The sequence below is a fragment of the Hypanus sabinus genome, chromosome 22 (assembly GCF_030144855.1).
Source record: "Hypanus sabinus isolate sHypSab1 chromosome 22, sHypSab1.hap1, whole genome shotgun sequence".
Lineage (NCBI taxonomy): Eukaryota > Metazoa > Chordata > Chondrichthyes > Myliobatiformes > Dasyatidae > Hypanus > Hypanus sabinus.
In genome coordinates this window covers 52,815,787-52,834,305 of record NC_082727.1, presented here as the reverse complement: position 1 = coordinate 52,834,305, position 18,519 = coordinate 52,815,787, and the positions used below count along the sequence as shown (strand labels likewise).

The 18,519-nt window shown below is 41.7% G+C and overlaps 1 long non-coding RNA gene across 1 annotated transcript in view; it reads right to left on the bottom strand.

Moving 5' to 3' along the window:
• LOC132379787 (uncharacterized) overlaps positions 1–18,519 on the bottom strand; it is an 88,817-nt gene that overhangs the window by 15,629 nt on the left and 54,669 nt on the right. The window contains exon 2 of the long non-coding RNA XR_009507535.1: positions 2,875–2,994. This is a non-coding gene — a long non-coding RNA (uncharacterized LOC132379787). The remainder of the gene's footprint in view (positions 1–2,874; positions 2,995–18,519) is intronic.

The following is an 18,519-nucleotide window of genomic DNA, read 5'->3' as shown; positions in this document are numbered from 1 at the left end:
CCAAAGTGACGAGGCAGTGGATGGGGCAGTTGGCGGACAAGGAGAGACAGCTTGTAGGGAGCTTGTGAGGAAGGAAAACCAGATGATAGTGCAAAGATGCACCCAGCCAGATGGCTTGAGATGTGTTGTAATGTAAGGAGTATCATAAACAAGGCAGATGAATTTAGAGCGTGGATCAATACATGAATCTATGACGTTGTGGCTATTACAGAGCCTTGGACATCTCAGGGGTAGGAAAGGCTGCTGAGTGTGCCGGGCTTTAGATGTTTCTAAAAGGACAGAAACAAGAGGTGGGTGAGTGGCATTGCTAATCAGGTTTAGTGTCATGTCTGCAGAAAAGGAGGAAGTCATGGAGGGATTGTCTACTGAGTCATTGTGGGTGGAAGTCGAAGCGGCAATACCTCTACTGGGTGCTTTTGTAGTTAAAGATTTTATCTTCCCTGATATTGACTGGCATCTCCTTAGAGCAAAGGGTTTAAGTGGGGTGGAGTTTGTTAGGTGTGTTCAGAAAGGTTTCCTAAACAGGACATAATATCTCTAAGCCATTGAGCATGAGTGGGTGGAGCAACATCTCTCCACCTGAGAAGAACTAACCATCTAGCCAAAAGAGATGTAAAAGATAATGTTAGACGTTTAGTCAGACTCAAATGTGTGTCAACTTTGCCCAAGGTGCCAAAAAGAGCAATCAGAGGGTTAGGTTCAAAATGGCAGTGAAGAATATGAGATAAAGTTAAAAAAACATCTCTCCAAAGTTGCTCCAAACTAGGATAGGCCCAATACATATGAATAAGCGAGGCCTCGCCCCCTTTACACTTATCACAAAAGGGATTAAAATCAGGATAAAACCACGATAATTTAGTTTCATAAGGTGTGGGGACCTTTTCTGGAATATTTTCATAATTCCTCTTTCGGTTAAAGGTTTATCCTTTTTTTTGTACTACAATCCCTTACTTTCAGCTTTTTTTTCTCTGGTTACATTTTATGGTTTTTTTTGTTTAGGTAGTAGGCATACTTTTTTATATTTACAGCTCAGTGGTGACGAAAGCTCTGATTAACTTTTCTTTACATTATAATGGTTGGCTTGGAGGTTGTAGTGGGAGGGTGGGCAGGATACTAACTTTATATGATTTCATTTTTGGTGCCTTTTCTGTATTGTTATGAATTGTATATTTGATACGTTTGTTTAGCACTGTATAAATCTCCATTTTTTTGGTGGGTTTTTTTTCTGTTGTAGTTTAGAAACATAAAAAAATTAATTAAAAAAAGGGAAGGTTTCCTGACACAATATATAGATAAGCCAACTAGAGAGGGGGCTATATCTGATCTGGTATTGGGAAATGAACCTGGTCAGGTGTCAGATCTCTCGATGGGAGTGCATTTTGGAGGTAGTGATCACAACTCTCTCTCCTTTAGCACAGTGCTGGGGAGGGATAGGAAAAGACAATTTGAGAAAACATTTAATTGGGGTAGGGGGAAATATGATGCTATTAGGCAGGAACTTGGGAACATAAATTGGGAGCAGATGTTCTCAGGGAAATGCACAGCAGAAATGTAGCAAATGTTCAGGAAACATATGCATGGCATTCTGCATAGGTCCATTGAGGCAGGGAAAGGCTGGTAGGGTAAAAGAACCATGGTGTACAAAGGATGTAAAAAATCTAGCTAAGAAGAAAAGAAAAGATACAAAAGGTTAGTTAGACCCCACTTGGAGTACGGTGTTCAGTTCTGATCATCTTATTACAGGAAGGATGTGGATATATAGAGAGAGTACAGAAAGATTTACAAGGATGTTGCCTGGATTGGAGAGCATTTTTATGAGGATAAGTTGACTGAACTTGGTCTTTTCTCCTTGGAGCAATGGAGGATGAGAGGTGACCTGATAGAGGTGTATAAGATGATGAGAGGCATTGATTGTGTGGATAGCCAGGGGCTTTTTCCCAGGGCTGAAATGGGCTAAATCAAGGGAGCATAGTTGTACAGTGCTTGGAAGTAGGTACACCAGGGACACCAGGGGTAATTTTTTCACACAAGGAGTGGTGGATGCATGGAATGCACTACCAGAGACAGTGGTAGAGGAAGGTGCAATACAGTCTTTTAAGAGGCTCTTAGGTAGGTTCACGGAGCTTAGAAAAATAAAGGGCTATGTGAAGAGTAATTCTAGGCAGCTTCTAGAGTAGGTTACATGGTCAACACAACATTGTGGGCCGAAGGGTCTGCATGTGCTGTAAATTTCTATCTTCTATGTTCAATGCTAGTGATTACAATAGGGTGGGGAGGGAGCAGGTGGGCACAATGCAGAAGGGAGTTGTAAGCACAAACACTTTTCCTTCTTTTTTCCTTCACCTTCACTGCAACTTTACGACCTCTATTGTGGCTGACACAACGGAAGTTCTTAGACACAGGACCCATTCCTGTGGTCACGGTGCAAATGATTTGGCAGCAGTGAACTCTGCAGAGTGCTTCAAAAATTTGCAGCAAACAAGGGAAAAACACAGAAGTATTTTTAAGAATTTACACAAAATAAACTTCCTTAATTTAGCCACCTTTTGAGGGTTCTACAACTGTATGTTAGAGCCAAATGCAGGATCCATTTAACACACTAAAACTGGTGTAGCCTCCGTGCCCCCAATTTATCCACGTTCACCTAGGGTGAACCGCTGTCACCCCGCCAATAGTGCGATACTTCGGTGTAACGCCCCCCCCAGTACACGCTCGCAACACAAGTACCAGACAATACACCAAAAGCAAGTAAATAATTGCAACCTTATAGTTACTTCTTAGTGGTGGGTTAGTAGAAACAGATAACCTAAAGGTGTCAGATCAATAAGTTTATCAGTTTGTGCACATAATATTTTAATACTTTGGAGCTCACACCTCTGATTCCATCCACAGCGACCTTCCAAGCTTTGGCCACCATCCGAACTGCCGACATCCAGTATCAGCCACTCGGGAACCGCAGTCCGCTCCTCACACGTCCGTCCTCCTTGCTTTCCTCTGGAAAAAGACCACAAACTCCTGCTCAACTTACACATACAGGATAGCGTAACAATTCTCCATTGGTTAGTTCCCCCCTTATCTGCAGTCATAACCCAAACATACCAGACACAGAAACCCTTTATAGCATTAAATAACAATACAGAGAAGCCATTTTGTTAGCCTGAACAGTTAACACCACAGTTACTGGTACTGACAGTCCTACACTGGTACAGTCCAATTCCTAGCAAACATATTCTAAGCCAGTAATGAGCTATGTTTACCTAATGGGTTAAAGAAATGTTCCAGGATTCCTCATCAGAAGAGGTTGTAACCTGGTGCATGCTGATTGCAGTCCAGCGCTGCACCCAGATCCACCTCTAACTAAAGCAGGACACTAACTTTCATTTTTAAGCCTTGAGTTAGTATTCACACAGCTTTTGAACAATCTGCTGCTACAACAATTGCAGAACCCTTGGAAGAGCTATGGAAGTAGCTAAAGGTGGCTATCTGTACAATTTCTTCAGGGATACGGATGAAGTTATTGCAAAAAAAAAGGAATCCCAATAGACAGTGCTGAGTGCTGGGTTTTATTCCAGTCTCTAACATTGTCTGTGAGAAGTCTGCATGGGTTTCCCCTGCAGACCTCAATTTTCTACAAAGATATTCTGGCAGAGTCAGCTAACTATTTACACTTTTCCAAATTTTATACTCTCCTTGTTCTCATCAACTTTCTCCAGTTGCCTTGCAAAAATATTTGCTTTCATTGTAACCTCACACTCATGCTACTGGGACACAATGAAGGAGTTCACAATATAACCTAATGAGATTTTCTGATTCTGATCCATCTCTCATTGTTTGTGGAGCAAGCCTACACTATTGTGGATGCCAGGGGAAAGATCCATGACTCTGCTGAAAGAGCACGAAGAGCATATCCTTCTGTCAGTCCACAAAAGTTCGTTGTTCTTCCCACAATGCTGACACTATCATGAACTTTGCGGGTCCGTGTGGCCAGCCGTAGATCATTAGGCTTCTGGAGCACCTGAATTTGTTAACTGTTATCTTAACTAGGATCATTAAGCCCTTATGCCTCCTGTTTAATCTTGTCAAGTCTATTTTGACTGGCACAGGTTTTCCGTGGACTGTGATTATATTAAGCAGACTCCTGATTAGTGCTTATCACGGGGTTGTTGTTCTAAAACTAATTTCTCTTTTGGTGTCGCTCCACTAGTGTTCTGTTGGAATTCCTATGCATAAACTCTTGTTCCCATCTCTACATGGGAGTCAGTCATTGCCATTGCCCACTGTGACAGACATTCTCCTCAGAGGATGACAACCTAAAGAATCACAATGCCACTTTAACAGACCTTTTTGTGATTTTTTAATATTGGTATGCAGCAGGGCTAGTGGCTAATTTATTCCAGTATCTGTCCCTTCCACTTTTGTGAGAAGAGTCTAATTGAAAAGTTAAGTGTGTTACTAGCGGTTTTGACATGATTTTACAAATGAAGTATATACCACTTGCAAATAGGTCAGATGAAATCTGTGTACAACAAATAACAGAATAAACCAGTGGTGAATAAAGGGCCTTGTTAAATATTACTCAGTCTCCTCCGGAATTTGCAGTTATTCCACCCTGACTGATAATAATACTTAACTTGACATTAGTATCAAACAACCTATGCTTTCATGTCTGCCAATACAATATCCTTTCAGTATCTCATGGCCTTGAGCACAAAAGTGCTTCATACTCCTGGCTTTTTCTATTTTCTGAAACTTTTGTCTTCCTAATTTTCTCTGTATCATCATCTCTGAGGCTTAATTTGGTCATTCTGTCAAAAACCTCATATCAGGTGGTCCTGGTAGAACTGACAATGCCTTGGGAAGACCAGACTGAGGAGGCATTTGAGTGTAAGAAAGCCAAATAGCAGGAGCTGGTAGAGCAGTGCCAGAGGTGGGGTGGAGGGCCTGAAGCGAGCCAACAGAGGTGGGCTGTAGAGATTTTGCTGGTTGTTCGCTGTGCAGAACCTACTCTCTCCTTGACATTGTAAGGGCTGCAAAGAGCCATCAGGACTGTCGCAGAGGCTGCTGACCAAGCCTCCACATGGCTATGGGTCAAGAGGTGTGACCCATGGACCAGTGCTGCTGGGACACAAGCCAGGGCATGATCAGCCCTGGCTAGTTCGCATGGGCAAGAATTTCTGATGTTGCAGGACCCAAAACACCCAATGACTCCAGGTTACATCACTGATGAGGTGTCCCAGCACATCCTAAAATGTATCTCGGAATCTCTATCTCTCTCTAACATTCACTCAAATTAATTTCCTGTGCTTGGGATTTTAAATGTCGTATATGAACTGTAAGTCCTTTCCTCCTGGTGACAAGGCACCAGAAAGGTGCTGGCATACACTTTTAAAACCTTTCTAGTCTATAAAATTAATGCCTCCTCACCTTGGCAGTGAATGTCACACTCCTGGCATGCGCTGCTATATTGTAAATGGGCACAAGAAAATTCAATCCTCATGCACTGACTTTAGTTAATTACAGGTAAATGTTTGGTTTGTAACTTGCTCCAGTTGTCATAAGACCAACTCTTTTTGCAGTTCACGCAGTAAGTTGTCTGTTTCCATTAATTGCCGTAGAATAAATGAATGCAGCAAGAGAGTGCAGAATATCTGCTCATTTCCCTTTTAGATGTGTAATGGCTACTTGAAATAGGGAAATTTCCTCTATGAATCCACTCCGCTCTGCATTTTGATGAGGTTGAACAGCTTTCGAAGCAAGGTCACTGCTCCCATAGCTTATTAGTTCAGAGGTGATCACTTATCCTGCTAGCACCATGCAATCAAAGTTCTGTTCGTACTATGACACATTTGAAAACACTTACTACATTTAGACAGACATCAGGAAGTTATTGTCTGGAATACACTTACCTTCCAACCAACTTGTTAGCTTGTAACAATCAGATGTTACCTGAAGCAGATTTTAGTATTCCCTGTACAAAAAGCTCTCTGTGAACAATGTGCCCATCTGGTAAGTTCTTAAACTAACAAAATATGTATGGCATGTTGACAGAATTGCCTTTTGGCTTAATAACACACTACAATACACAGTAAGTACTCTTACATGGGCACAGGCTGGAGTCCGACTGGCCTGAGTCACTGACTACACGGTCTGCTTCTGCACAGGCAATTATTTTTCCTCCTTATGGCATATCTGTCATTAATTTAAGCTCAAAAGCTCCTTAGTTGTCAAATTACCTGCTAGTGCTATGTAAAAGTGTATGCATTAACCTTTATAACATAGAGTAATGCATGCATATTGTATTCCTGAATTTGTTTTAAGAAATGAAATAATTCTTCTCTTTGTCCCTTTAATAATTTTGTATCATTTTCAGTCTTCAGCACATTTATCAAAGCCTTATCAACTGTAAGATAATTCTTTTGTATTTTTTGTATAATTTTAAAAGCTGGACAGGTTTCACAAATGATGAAGGGTATATTAGCCCACTGGACAGGAAAATCTTTTAACATGATCGACCCTATTTAAGTTTACCTTCCCCTCAAATTGGTTGTTATTACACATAAATAAACCATTTTCCTATTTTAAACGATGGATTTGTTCATTTTCAGATGAAGAAAATATACAGCATCAGGCAATTACTCTGAAAGGGAATAAAAGATTAGAGAATATCCAGTTTCAGATAGTTCGATAAGAGAATTTGCTAAAAGCAGCTGTACATCAGAGTTAATTTATAACCTGCATGGGAGGCTGGTCCAGAAGATTTAGTTGCTTGGCATTTAGGATGAAGAAGTAAATTAGGATCAACGTTGGCTTAGTGGAAGAAACCAGAGAGTGGTAGTAGATGGTGGCCTCTCTGACTGGAGGCGTGTGACTTGTGGTGTGCTGCAGGGATCAGTGCTGGGTCTGTTGTTGTTTGTCATCTATATTAATGATTTGGATGATAATGTGATTAATTGGATCAGCAAAAATGCAGATGACACCAACATTGGGGATGCAGGAAGGATATCGTAGCTTGCAGGGGGATCTGGATTAGCTGGAAAAAAAATGGGCTGAAAATGGCAGATGGAATTTAATGCAGACAAATGCAAGGTTTTGCACTCCTGTAGGACCAACCAGGGTAGGTCATACACAGTGAGCAGTAGGGCACCGAGGACAATGAGGAACTTCATGCCACTGGCGTGTAGGGCAGCAATGAAGGTCCTCCATCTCTGTCTGCTCTTAGCCATCTTCTCTACTGTGCCCCAGGTGTCGTTAGCCTTGCAAGTCCTGGGTGGAGACTCAGGAACACAGTTGCACTTAGATATAGAAGAATTCTTTATTGCTGTTTCTGTAATAGTTTTGTTTGACCAGTGTGGTGAACTACATACACCTGTCTGGACACGCCTCTCTGCTGACTGCTCCTGTGGCTCCTCCCACAGACCCCCGTATAAAGGCGATTGGAGGCACTGCTCCTCCCTCAGTCTCCAGGATGTTGTGTGATGGTTTCTTGCTGCTAATCGTGGTCTCTTGTAGCTAATAAAAGCCTATCGTTCGCCTCCCGTCTCCGAGAGTTACTGATGGTTTGTTAGCCCTGAGGTGAACCCCCAAAACTGGGCTTCTTTTTAGTCTGGCCTCTGCCCTTTGAGCTGTTTGGCATGGGTGACCCAACTAAGAGCCAAAGTATAAGGCCCTGACCCCAGCCAGTATTGCTCTTCAGGCATCAAAACCATGACCAGGTTGTGGTTCTCATAGATGGAACAGCAAGGAAGGCTATCAAGTATTGTAGTGTGATCTGGGCCTGCTGGGAAGATGGGCTGAAAAATGGCAGATGGAAATTAATGCAGTGTGAGATGTCACAGTTTGGAAGGACTGGCTTGAGTCACTGTCAGTTCGGCTTGCTTCCGTGCAGGCAATTTGTTTTGCTCCTTTTGATATATCCATCATTAAGTGAACAGAAGGACACCAAGGAGAATGGTAGAACAAATCAATCAGAGGATGCTGATCTATAATTCCTAGAATGTGGTGGCACAGGTTGTTGGGGTTGGAAAGAGAGCTTTTAGCACAGTAGCCTTCACGAATTCAAAGCTCAAAATAATATTTATTATCCGAGTACATAGATGTCACCACATACAACCCTGAGATTCTTTTCCTGCAGGCATACTTAGCAAATAACAGTAACTGTAAACAGGATCAATGGACGACAAACTGTGCAAATGCAGATATAAATAAATAACGAGCTTCAAATAACAAGATAAAAGAGTCCTTCAATGAGTGTAGATATCCCCTTTTGTTCAAGAGCCTGATAGTTGAGGGGTAATAACTGTCCTTGGACCATCCTGAGGCTCTTGTACCTTCTACCTGATGGCAGCAGAGGGAAAAGAGCATGGCCTGGGTGGTGGGGTTCTTTGATTATGGACACTGCTTTTCTACAGTAACATTTCATGTAGATGTGCTCGATGGTTGGGAGGGTTTTAACCATGATGTACTGAACCATTAGTGTACTGAGTATAGGAGTTGGGAAGTTGTATAAGATGTCGGTGAAGCCAAGTTTAGAGTATGGTGTGTAGTTCTGGTCATGTACCTACAGAAAAGAGGGTGATTTGATTGAGGTTTACGAAATTATCAAGGGGATAGATAGGTTATTTGCAAACAGACTTTTTGAACTAAGGTTGAGTGAGACTAGAACTAGAGGTTGTAGGTTAAGGGTGAAAGGTGAAATATTTAGGGGGAACCAGAAAAGCCATTTCTTCACTCAGAGGATGGAGTCAGTATGGAACGAGCTGCCAGCAGAAGTGGTGGGGTGGGTCCAATTGCAACACTTAAGAGAAGTTGAATGATGCAGGGGCAGGCCAACGGGACTAGGCAGAGTAATGGCTCGTCATGGACCAACTGAGCTGGAGAGCTTGTTTCAGTGATGTAGTGTTCTATGACCCTATGTTGAGGTCCTCCAATGAATGGGGGTGACAATGGATGTTGTGTTCCAGCTGGCTGTGTGATATGCAAGCCAGGACAGTATGGTATGGATAGCAAACTGTTGCCCATGTAGCAGGCTCCCCCTCCGCTCACAGCGATGAACCTAAAGGAACGGTAGAGAAGGATATAGTTTGGCACTAGTGGTGTTGCAGAAGTCGCCAGTCAATATTGAACTCTGCGTTGGACTGCCTTAGAAATTTCAGCTCGGGATTTTTCCTTGGGGTTTACTCCTGAAGCCATTCCCATGAGTGGGTATAGCCACAAGGCAGCAGAGGCTTGAGATCAGTTTTCTTTCTCCTAGATGAGCTGTCAACCACAGCTGACGAACCCCATCTGCCTGAAGTGATTGGTTTTAAGGCACCAGTAACCCACCTTTGCCCCTTCTTCTGTCAGTAAAAACTGTTTCTGTCAAGCTTAGTAGCTAAGCCACACGTGAAAGCCAGGAAAGGGACTTGGTTGTCAGAAGCTTTTTGAGACACACGCCATTAGGAGCATTTAAGAGGTAGAGCTTATCCCCACTACCACCACCCCGCTATAACACCCTTAAGGAACCACGACTCTGTGACTCTGATCTAAATTATGCAACATCTGGGGTTTGTGCAATCAATGCACAAAAGTGATAACCTGAGTGTTAAATTATGCAGTGCTGGAAAATGTGTACTTGAGTTGTGATTCCTTCATGCTGATTTACACACAAAATTCACATGCCTACTTTTTTCGTGCTGATATCTGTCACCATCCAATACTAACTTGCTGTTCACTGCCTTAGCATTCGTACGAAAGGCCAATCTTGTGTGTGACAGCAAGGGCTGATTAAAGACATGTCTACATTTCCAAAAGGGAGCTTTTTTTTTTCTGTAATCAGGTAGAAATCTACCTGCTGGCTTTGACGTTTGCTGGAATTGACACTGCCAAGGAATGTTTGCATTTGCTTTTTCAGGTATTCCACAGTGAATACATTGCAGCAGAGATTAAGGAAAATATTCGGATTGGAAGGAGGTTGTAAAGAAAGTCACCAATAGGGCTGAAGTCCCAGGGACATGGGTATAATGCCTTCAAAGGCTTAATGATCTTACATGCAGGACTTAGGTCAGTATGCATATCAAGTTTCATTTGCAATTATTTGCACCATTAATGTGCCATATCCCAAAACCAATTAATTATCTACTGTACCATCAATCTCAGTCAGGACTCCTTTACACCATCAGACACATATCACTCAAAGTCTTGCTGTCATGTATCACAGTTCAATGACAGCGTCAATAGGTTAATTATGAGAGGTTGCACCAATGACAGGAGAATCTAGAATAAGGAGCTGTAATATCAAAAGATCAGCACTAAAATGAGGAGAAATTTTGTTTGTCAGATGGCAGTAAATCTTCAGAATTCTCTAACATGACAAGCTGTTATTCCATTATTTGCAGAATTTGAAAAGATCAAGAGGTATATTCATTTCTGGGTGAAATATTATTAACTATAGAGATACCCATCATGATTTTTCAAATGTATTTTAAACCTGGAGCAACACACTAAATGCTGAAAGAACTCAGCAGGTCAGTCAGCATCTATGGAAGGAAATTGACTGTCAATGTTCCAGGTGTCTCCATATTTTATCTTCCTTCTGGCAAAACCACTGTTGCCATTTTTCTGAGCCCCAGCTGTGACTAGGATTTTATGTTGAAGTTGCATAAGACATTGGCAAGGTCTAATTTGGAGTATTGTATGCACTTCTGGTCACCTACCTACAGGAAAGATGTCAATAAGATTAAAAGAGTGCAGAGAAAATTTACAATGATGTTGCCAGGACTTGAGGACCTGAGTTATAGGGATAGGTTGAACAGGTGAGGATCGTGTTCCCTACTGCGCACAAGAATGCGGGGAGAGTTGATACAGTGTACAAAACTAGAAGGGGTAAGGATAGGGTAAATGCAGACAGGCTTTTTCCACTGAGTTTGTGTGAGATGAAAGGTCATGGTTTAAGGGTGAAAGGTAAAATGTTTAATGGGAACATGAGGGGGATCTTCTTCGCTCAGAGAGTGGTTAGAGTATGGAATGAACTACCCACAAAAGTGATGGATGCAGGGTCGATTTCAGCATTTAAGACAAATCTGGATACCAAGGGTATGGTCCAGGTAGAGGTCAAAGGGACTGGGCAGAATAACTGTTTATCACAGACAAGTTGGGCTGAAGGGTGTTTTATGACTTTATGACTCTATACCAAGGTACAGTTTCTTTGTCATCAAAAGTCTTAGGCAGGATTGGTAACAATCGCTTTGTGCCTCAGTTAACTCTAGAAACCAACACACAATTTCAGCTGAATCTCAACAATTCCTCAGACCAGTCATTCCATGATCATTTGCAAAAACAACTGGGTGGGGCAACTTGTGCTCGAGTATCGTGGTGAGTCAGGAGAGAGTAGGTACTCTTCTAACACCAGCGTTTGTTTGATATCAAATGTCCCTACTGCCTTCATAATTGTCAGCCCTGGCTGCATGAAATTAGGCTCTCATTGTGCTGGTCTTATTACCTCCCTCTGTTTCCCCACCTCCTCCCCTCTATTCCACAGTCCACTGTCCTCTCTTACTGGATTCCTTCCTCTTCAGCCCTTTGCCTCTTCCATCCCTCCCCTTCCAGCTGCTCACTTTGCCCCCCCCCCTTCCCCCACCTTATTCTGCCACCTGCCCCCTTCCTTTACGGCCTCGACTGTTTAATTTCCCTCCATTGATGCTACCTGACTTGATGAGTTCCTCTAGCATTTTGTGTGTATTGCTGAAGTTTGTCTATTCTGTTGAACATACTTTTTAAAAATTCCTACTGCTTCCATCTTTATTATGCATTTACTCTGTACTATCTTGTGCTCATTGTGTGAATTCCATCACAATGTTGTGTGCTTGACGGATGGAAACTGTAAATATCTAAAAAGATTTGATAGCATTCATCTTTTGCATGTCATTGACAGCAATGAAGTTCTTGTCAAGTAGCCTGGTATGGGGTTGCATCAGTGCCTGGTATGGGAACCCCAATGCTCATGTATGGAAAAGCCTACAAGAAGTAGTGGATGCGGCCCAGTCCATCACGGGTAAAACCTTTCCCACCATTGAGCAGACCTACAGAGAGTTCTGTAGCAGGAAAGCAGCATCCATCATCAAGGACCCCACCACCCACGTCATGCCCTCTTCTTGCTGCTGCCATCAGGAAGAAGGCACAGAAGCCTCAAGACCTGCACCACCACAGGTTCAGGAACAATTATAACTCCTCAGACATCAGGCTCTTGAACAAGAGGCGATAACTCCACTCAACTTCACTCATCCCATCACTGAACTGTTCCCACTGAGCTGGCTCACTTTCAAGGACACTTCATCTCATGTTCTCAAAACTTATTGCTTCTTTTGTTCTGTATTTGCAGAGTCTGCTAGTTTTTTTGTGCATTGGTTGTTGTCCATTCTGTTGGGTGCAGTCTTTCATTGATTCTAGTGTGTTTCTTGTATTTACAGGTTCCCCCCACCCCCCCATAATCCAAAGGTAGAGCATTCCTATGAGGCCGTTTGTAAACCGAAATGTCGTAAAGCGAAGAAGCAATTACCATTCATTTACATGGGAAAAATTTTTGAGCGTTCCCAGACCCAAAAAATAACCTACCAAATAGTACATAAAACCTAAAATAACACTAACATATAGTAAAAGCAGGAAGGATATGATAAATATACACCCTATATAAAGTAGAAATATTGTATGTACAGTGTAGTTTCACTTATCAAAATCAGGAAGACAGCGAGCCAAAGTCGATTTGGAGAAAAAAGTCTGCACATACACGCAAGCGCAAACAACTGCCTGCACAAGGTTCACGGTCATGGTAGTCTTTCTTGGGGTAAACACACATATAAAGCGGGCGTCTTTTCTTCGTAAATGCGAAAATCCTCTTTGGTTAGTGAAAACAGGTACTAATGTAGGTCTTTCGTAACAGCGAGTTGTAAAGCAAATGTTCGAAAAACGGGGGACACCGTGTATTGTGATTGTCCACAAGAAAATGAATCTCAGGGTTGTACATGGTGACAAATACAGTGGGCACTTTGACAAAAAAATTAGTTTGAACTTTGAATTTTGGTATGATTGTGCCATTTAATAGTCAGTTCAGACAGTACCTCCCTTGAGTGTCAGGCAAGATCTCCAATTCGCATGCAATGAGTTCACTTACTGCAATTAAGAATGGTTTGAAATTACATTCTATCTTTTCATCACAGATTATAAATACAGAGCCAGTTTGTGAATTGAGTAATATTTAAACATATTTTTTCAATTTTCCTTGAATTTGTTAATTTAAGAGAAATTAATGCGTCACTGATTATTGACCAGATTCCAATGATGCAATGCATGTTTTATGCATTGAATTATGAAGTAGTTCCTTCAAAATTTCATTATGTATCCAAGTGGTATCATCTGTCATTATCCTAGATACCTTGTCAAATTCGATTCCAAAGTCTGTCAAGCATTTAAATGACAATTTGTCTCATTATGGCATAATTCATCACTTCAGTAATAGCATTGTCCAAAAAAAGGTTTCAGCTCCTCCAGAGTACCACGCACAAGTACTGGAGGAACTTGGCAAGTCAGGCTGCCTTAACGGAAAGGAATAAAGCATCAAGGTATCAGGCCAAGGCCCATCAAAGCCTTTCAAGGCGGAGCAGTAGAGCTTAGCGGCAAGCTCTTTACAGCATCAGCCAACAATTATTGATCAATTCCCACTACTGCCAGTAAGTTTAAAAATTCTCCAATTGACTGTGTGGGTTTCTTCTGAGTCCCTCGGTTTCCTCCCATATTCCAAAGGCGTACGAATTAGGGTGAGAATTGTGGGCGTGCCATGCTGACGCTGTTACCATGGCAACACTTGTGAGCGGCCCAGCCTAATCTTCGCTGATGAGATTTGACACTAACGATACATTTCACCGCGTGTTTTGATGTATATGTGACAAATAAAATACATATTTAAGCCCACAGTTGAGGTGAAGCAGCAACATGCACTTCACTACCTTGGTCATCTGTAGTCCCATCAATTGCAATGCAGAAAAGTTACTCATTCACTCTGCCATGTCTTTTATGTGAATGTCTAGCAGGTAAGTGAAAGAAGTTGAGATAGGCACATGAATGTGAGGACAAAGGGTAGATCAATGGATCCATCATCAAAGATCCTCACCACCCAGGCCATGCTCTTTTCTCACTACTGACATCAGGTAGAAGATACAGGAGCCTCAGGACTCCCAACACCAGGTTCCAGAACACTAATTACCCCTCAGGATCGGGCTCTTGATGGTTCCCACAACCAATGATATCAATTTAAGTGCTCTTTATCTTGTTATTTCTGTTCTGGTTATTTATTGCTATTTATTTATATTTGCATTTTCACAGCTTGTTGTCGTCCATACTCTTGATCTTCCATCAATCCTGCTTACAGTTACTGTTCTATAGATTTGCTGAGTATGCTGTAGGAAAAAGAATCTCAGAATTATATGTGGTGACATGTATGTACTCCGATAACTTTTTTGTACTTTGAACTTTGAATATGGACTGTGTAGGCAGAAGAGATTAGTTGAGTTGGCTGTTTGACTATTAATTTAATTGGTTCAGCACAACTTTGTGGGTTGAAAGACCTGTTCCTGTATTCTATTGCTCTAGTTTCTATGTTCCATAGAAAAGCCACTATTCTTCGGAATATGCTTCCTGAAATCAGTGTTAAACAAGTCTCTTCAGTGATTTATTGGCGATTGAGAAAGTTTCAACGAGTTCAAAAATTGCCACATTTTAAACATTCATTCTAGGAATGAAACATGGGAGTGAAGTGACAATGATAGTCTAACACTTTGCTTTTGGTGTCTCACTGAATTCAACCCAGCAATTGATTTTGCAATCTCTATCACCACATTATTAACAAGTCCTTACAGGCTATACCAAGCAACTTTCCTTCACCTGCTTGTGTTACTTGGGATATTGCCTTGTTTGATTTAAAGGAATGACGTACTTCTCAGTTTGAATCATTTCACCATCAGTGGACTCCATCTATGCTTTATAGAGAAGTAATATAAATAGGTTGAGAAATATTCATTGCAATTTCAAAAGAGGATGGAAAATTTTAATTTCCTCATTCTAATTAAAGGTAGCGGGGTAAAGACGTCAAAGGGGGTAGGGGCAAGGTGCTTCTTCCCTCCACTAGCCTGCACATCACCCTTGGGCAAGGTATAGCACCTGCCTATCCCCTTGATCAGGAACATGGCGGATGGATGGGCATATGAGCTGCTGGTGCATATTACAAGCTCTGGTTATGTGACCACTGATGCCAGGCAGACAATCACTGAAGAGTATTGATAGTGGCTGGGGTCACCCGTCTTGTAAAGACACTGCCCAGAAGAAGGCAAGGCAAACCACTTCTGAGGAAAAAATTGCCAAGAACAACTATGGTCACAGACCAGAGTCACCCAAGTCATATGACATGGCACACAATGATGAAGATTAATTGTAAATTAAGTAATGTAAATTAAACCTGTGAAATGTTTTACCTTAGTAAGTAAAGAGTACTTTTTCAATGTGTGTTCTTGGTGCATTGTAGTCCCTTTCTTCAATTTAGGACTGTGATCAGTTCTGTTCAATAGAACTGCTGCACAAAGGAATGAGACTGGAGAATAGGGATTAATTGAGAAGGTGTTCGCCTTATCGGTGGTCAAAAAAGAGGTCAAAGACCATGGGAGTGTCTGAGAAGAAGATCAGAGACTTTGTGATTGGACAAAAGCGAAGGCAGGCAAGTGGATTATAGGACAAACAAATAGCTAAGAGAAAAGGCAAAGATAGTGGATGCAACCCCGGTAGGGACTAGAGACCCTAGGAGTATTTGAGAGGGAAGCTAAGGACATTAAGAGCAGCAAGAGGGAGAACAGAGACTGGAGAGCAAATGAGACAGTAATGAAATACCCTGAGAATGACTGCATAGAGATTAGAGACCGTGACCAAGGGAAGGGGATCGAAGATTGTGCGATGGACATAGAACTCAAACTGCACTGACAAGGAGATCAGACATCTCCAGAGTGACTGAGAAATTGAGATCACAAGCAGGATGATGGGAGAGTGTGGAGGAGGGGGAAGAAGCAAGGAGATGAGCGCCACCAGAAGCAGTAGCAAGATGAACAATTGAGCTCATTGGAATAGAGCCAGATATTGTGGATTACACATTTTGGTTAGACCTCATTTGTACTGTGGAATGTAATATCACACAGACTCAGATTTATTATTACTGGCAAATCTCATGAAATTTGTTGCTTAGTAGCACCAATAGTGCGAGGCATAAAAATTACTATGAGTTACAAAAATAAACAGTGCAAAAATGGTGAGGTAGTGTTCATGGGTTCAAGGGCCATTTCGAAATCTGAAAGCAAACAATGTTGAGTCTGGATCTTTAAGCTTCTGTGCCTCCACCCTGATGGTAGTTATGAGAAGAGAATATGTCCCAGATGGTGAGGGTCCTAAAATGATCTTGGCTGCCTTTTTGAGATACCATCTCTTGAAGATGTTCTCGATGGTAGGGAGGGTTTTGCCTGTGATGGAGCTGTCTAGGTCTACAACACTCCACAGCTCCTTTGATCCTGCATATTGGAACCTCCATTTCAGGTGGTGATGTAACCAGTCCGAGCACTCTGCGTCAGTCTTTGGTGAGATACAAAATCTCCTGAAACTCCTAATGAAGTAGAGCTGCTGGTAGGCCTTCTTCATGACCACAGAAATGTGTTAGTCACAGAGATCCTCTGAGATTTCCAAACAGTCCATGAACCCAGGAACTTGAAACTGCTCACCCTTTCCACTGCTGACCCCTGAATGAGGACTGTTGTGTGTTCTCCCAACTTCCCCATCCTCGTATTCACAACCAGTTCCTCGGTTCTGCTGACGTTGACTGGAAGATTGATATCGTGACACCTCTCAACGAACCTGTACGCATCCTCATCGCCATCTAAGATTCTGCCATCAACAGTTGTATTTGAACTGTGCCTAGTCACACAGTCATGAGTGTGGACAATTAAATAGTGGGTTAAGCTAACGTTCTTGAGCTGATTGTGCTTGTGTTGATTACTAGGGACAAATAATTATTAAATAATCATATCAGAACTTGCTGCCAGGATCATTAGCTTCATCGTGTTACAGCGTCCCACAAAATCTATTCTGTCATTGCGATTATTTCACTCAGGACTTGCTATTCACTCTCCGAGAGGAGCATAACCTTGTTGTGGTCTTGAGGTTTGCATGTCTCAATCACTCAGAGAGCTATGTTGGCTGAAGTCTTTTCCTTCTGCTTTGACTCATGGTACAATCACTGATGCTAAAGAGGTCAAAGGGTAGAGGATAGACTAAGAGTGCTCCACCTGTTCTCTAGGTTTGTGGGTCCAGCTCAGCAACTCCGACTGGTAAAACAGAATCGTTATGGAGCCAGCAATAAAGGATCCTACACCGGAGAGAAGCAGTACACTCAAGTCTCCACCCAGGACTTGCACGACTGACCGTATGAAAACCCAGAGGAAGCTATTGATATGATGATGGAATTCCTGAGCACCGGCAGAGATGGAGGATCTTCATTGCTGCCCTAAACGCCAGCGGTGTAACGGGCAATAAGTAAGTACACTATTCACGCCTAAACTACATGCAACTGAACAAAACAGAGTAACTATTCCTTCATAGGATTTTTTATCTTCCAGACAGTTTAAAATTCAATCATTTCAGCTTCCCTGTAACAAATGGTGACCTTTCTTACCTGTTCTACTTGCATTGTTTTAATGTAAGTGAACAGAGAGCCAAGATGTGAATCTGTGACTCAACGTACATTGCTCAACAGGCTGGAATGTTAGTCACCATTGGGACCTGAACTTTCAACCATATAGGTGGGAAGCAAATGATCTTAACCACATTGTTGGAACATCATGAGTCACCTTTTTTTCCAAAGTAGCCAATAAATACATCATTCATGCTATCTTGAGACCTTGCATTTAATTTCCAGACACAGCAGTATGCACAGGATTTTTATGTGCTAACCATATAAGATTCTTTGTGAACCCTTGAGCTCGTCATACATACATCCCAAAACTCTATTTTACTTAGCAAATGGACTTTCTCTATACTCTGCTAACGTAAGAAGCCAAACATGATCTCCCATAAATGCATGTTCCTTTAAAATATGAATAATGCTACATTGAAAAGCAGTCTGGAACTGTTTTCTTAGCTTTAGCCAGTTTCAAGTTTTGTTTCAACAGTAGTTCATTCTTTTCCAGTTTATATTTAAGGAAAACTTTTACACAATCTTGTGTGCCAAGATTTGTATGGACCAAAACACTTTTAAAGATGGAAATAATTAACCAATAAGAGGAGTAATGAAAAGTGACATACAGTATTTCTTTGTCATTTTCCTGGAAGATTTTTAAGGTTTCATACAAAAAGACAACTTTGACAGGAAAGAATTCCACTATGAAGTGACTGCTTTGTTATTAAGACGAATTGAAGAGTTTTGTGTGCAAATGTTGGTTACTAAAACACTCAAAATAAATA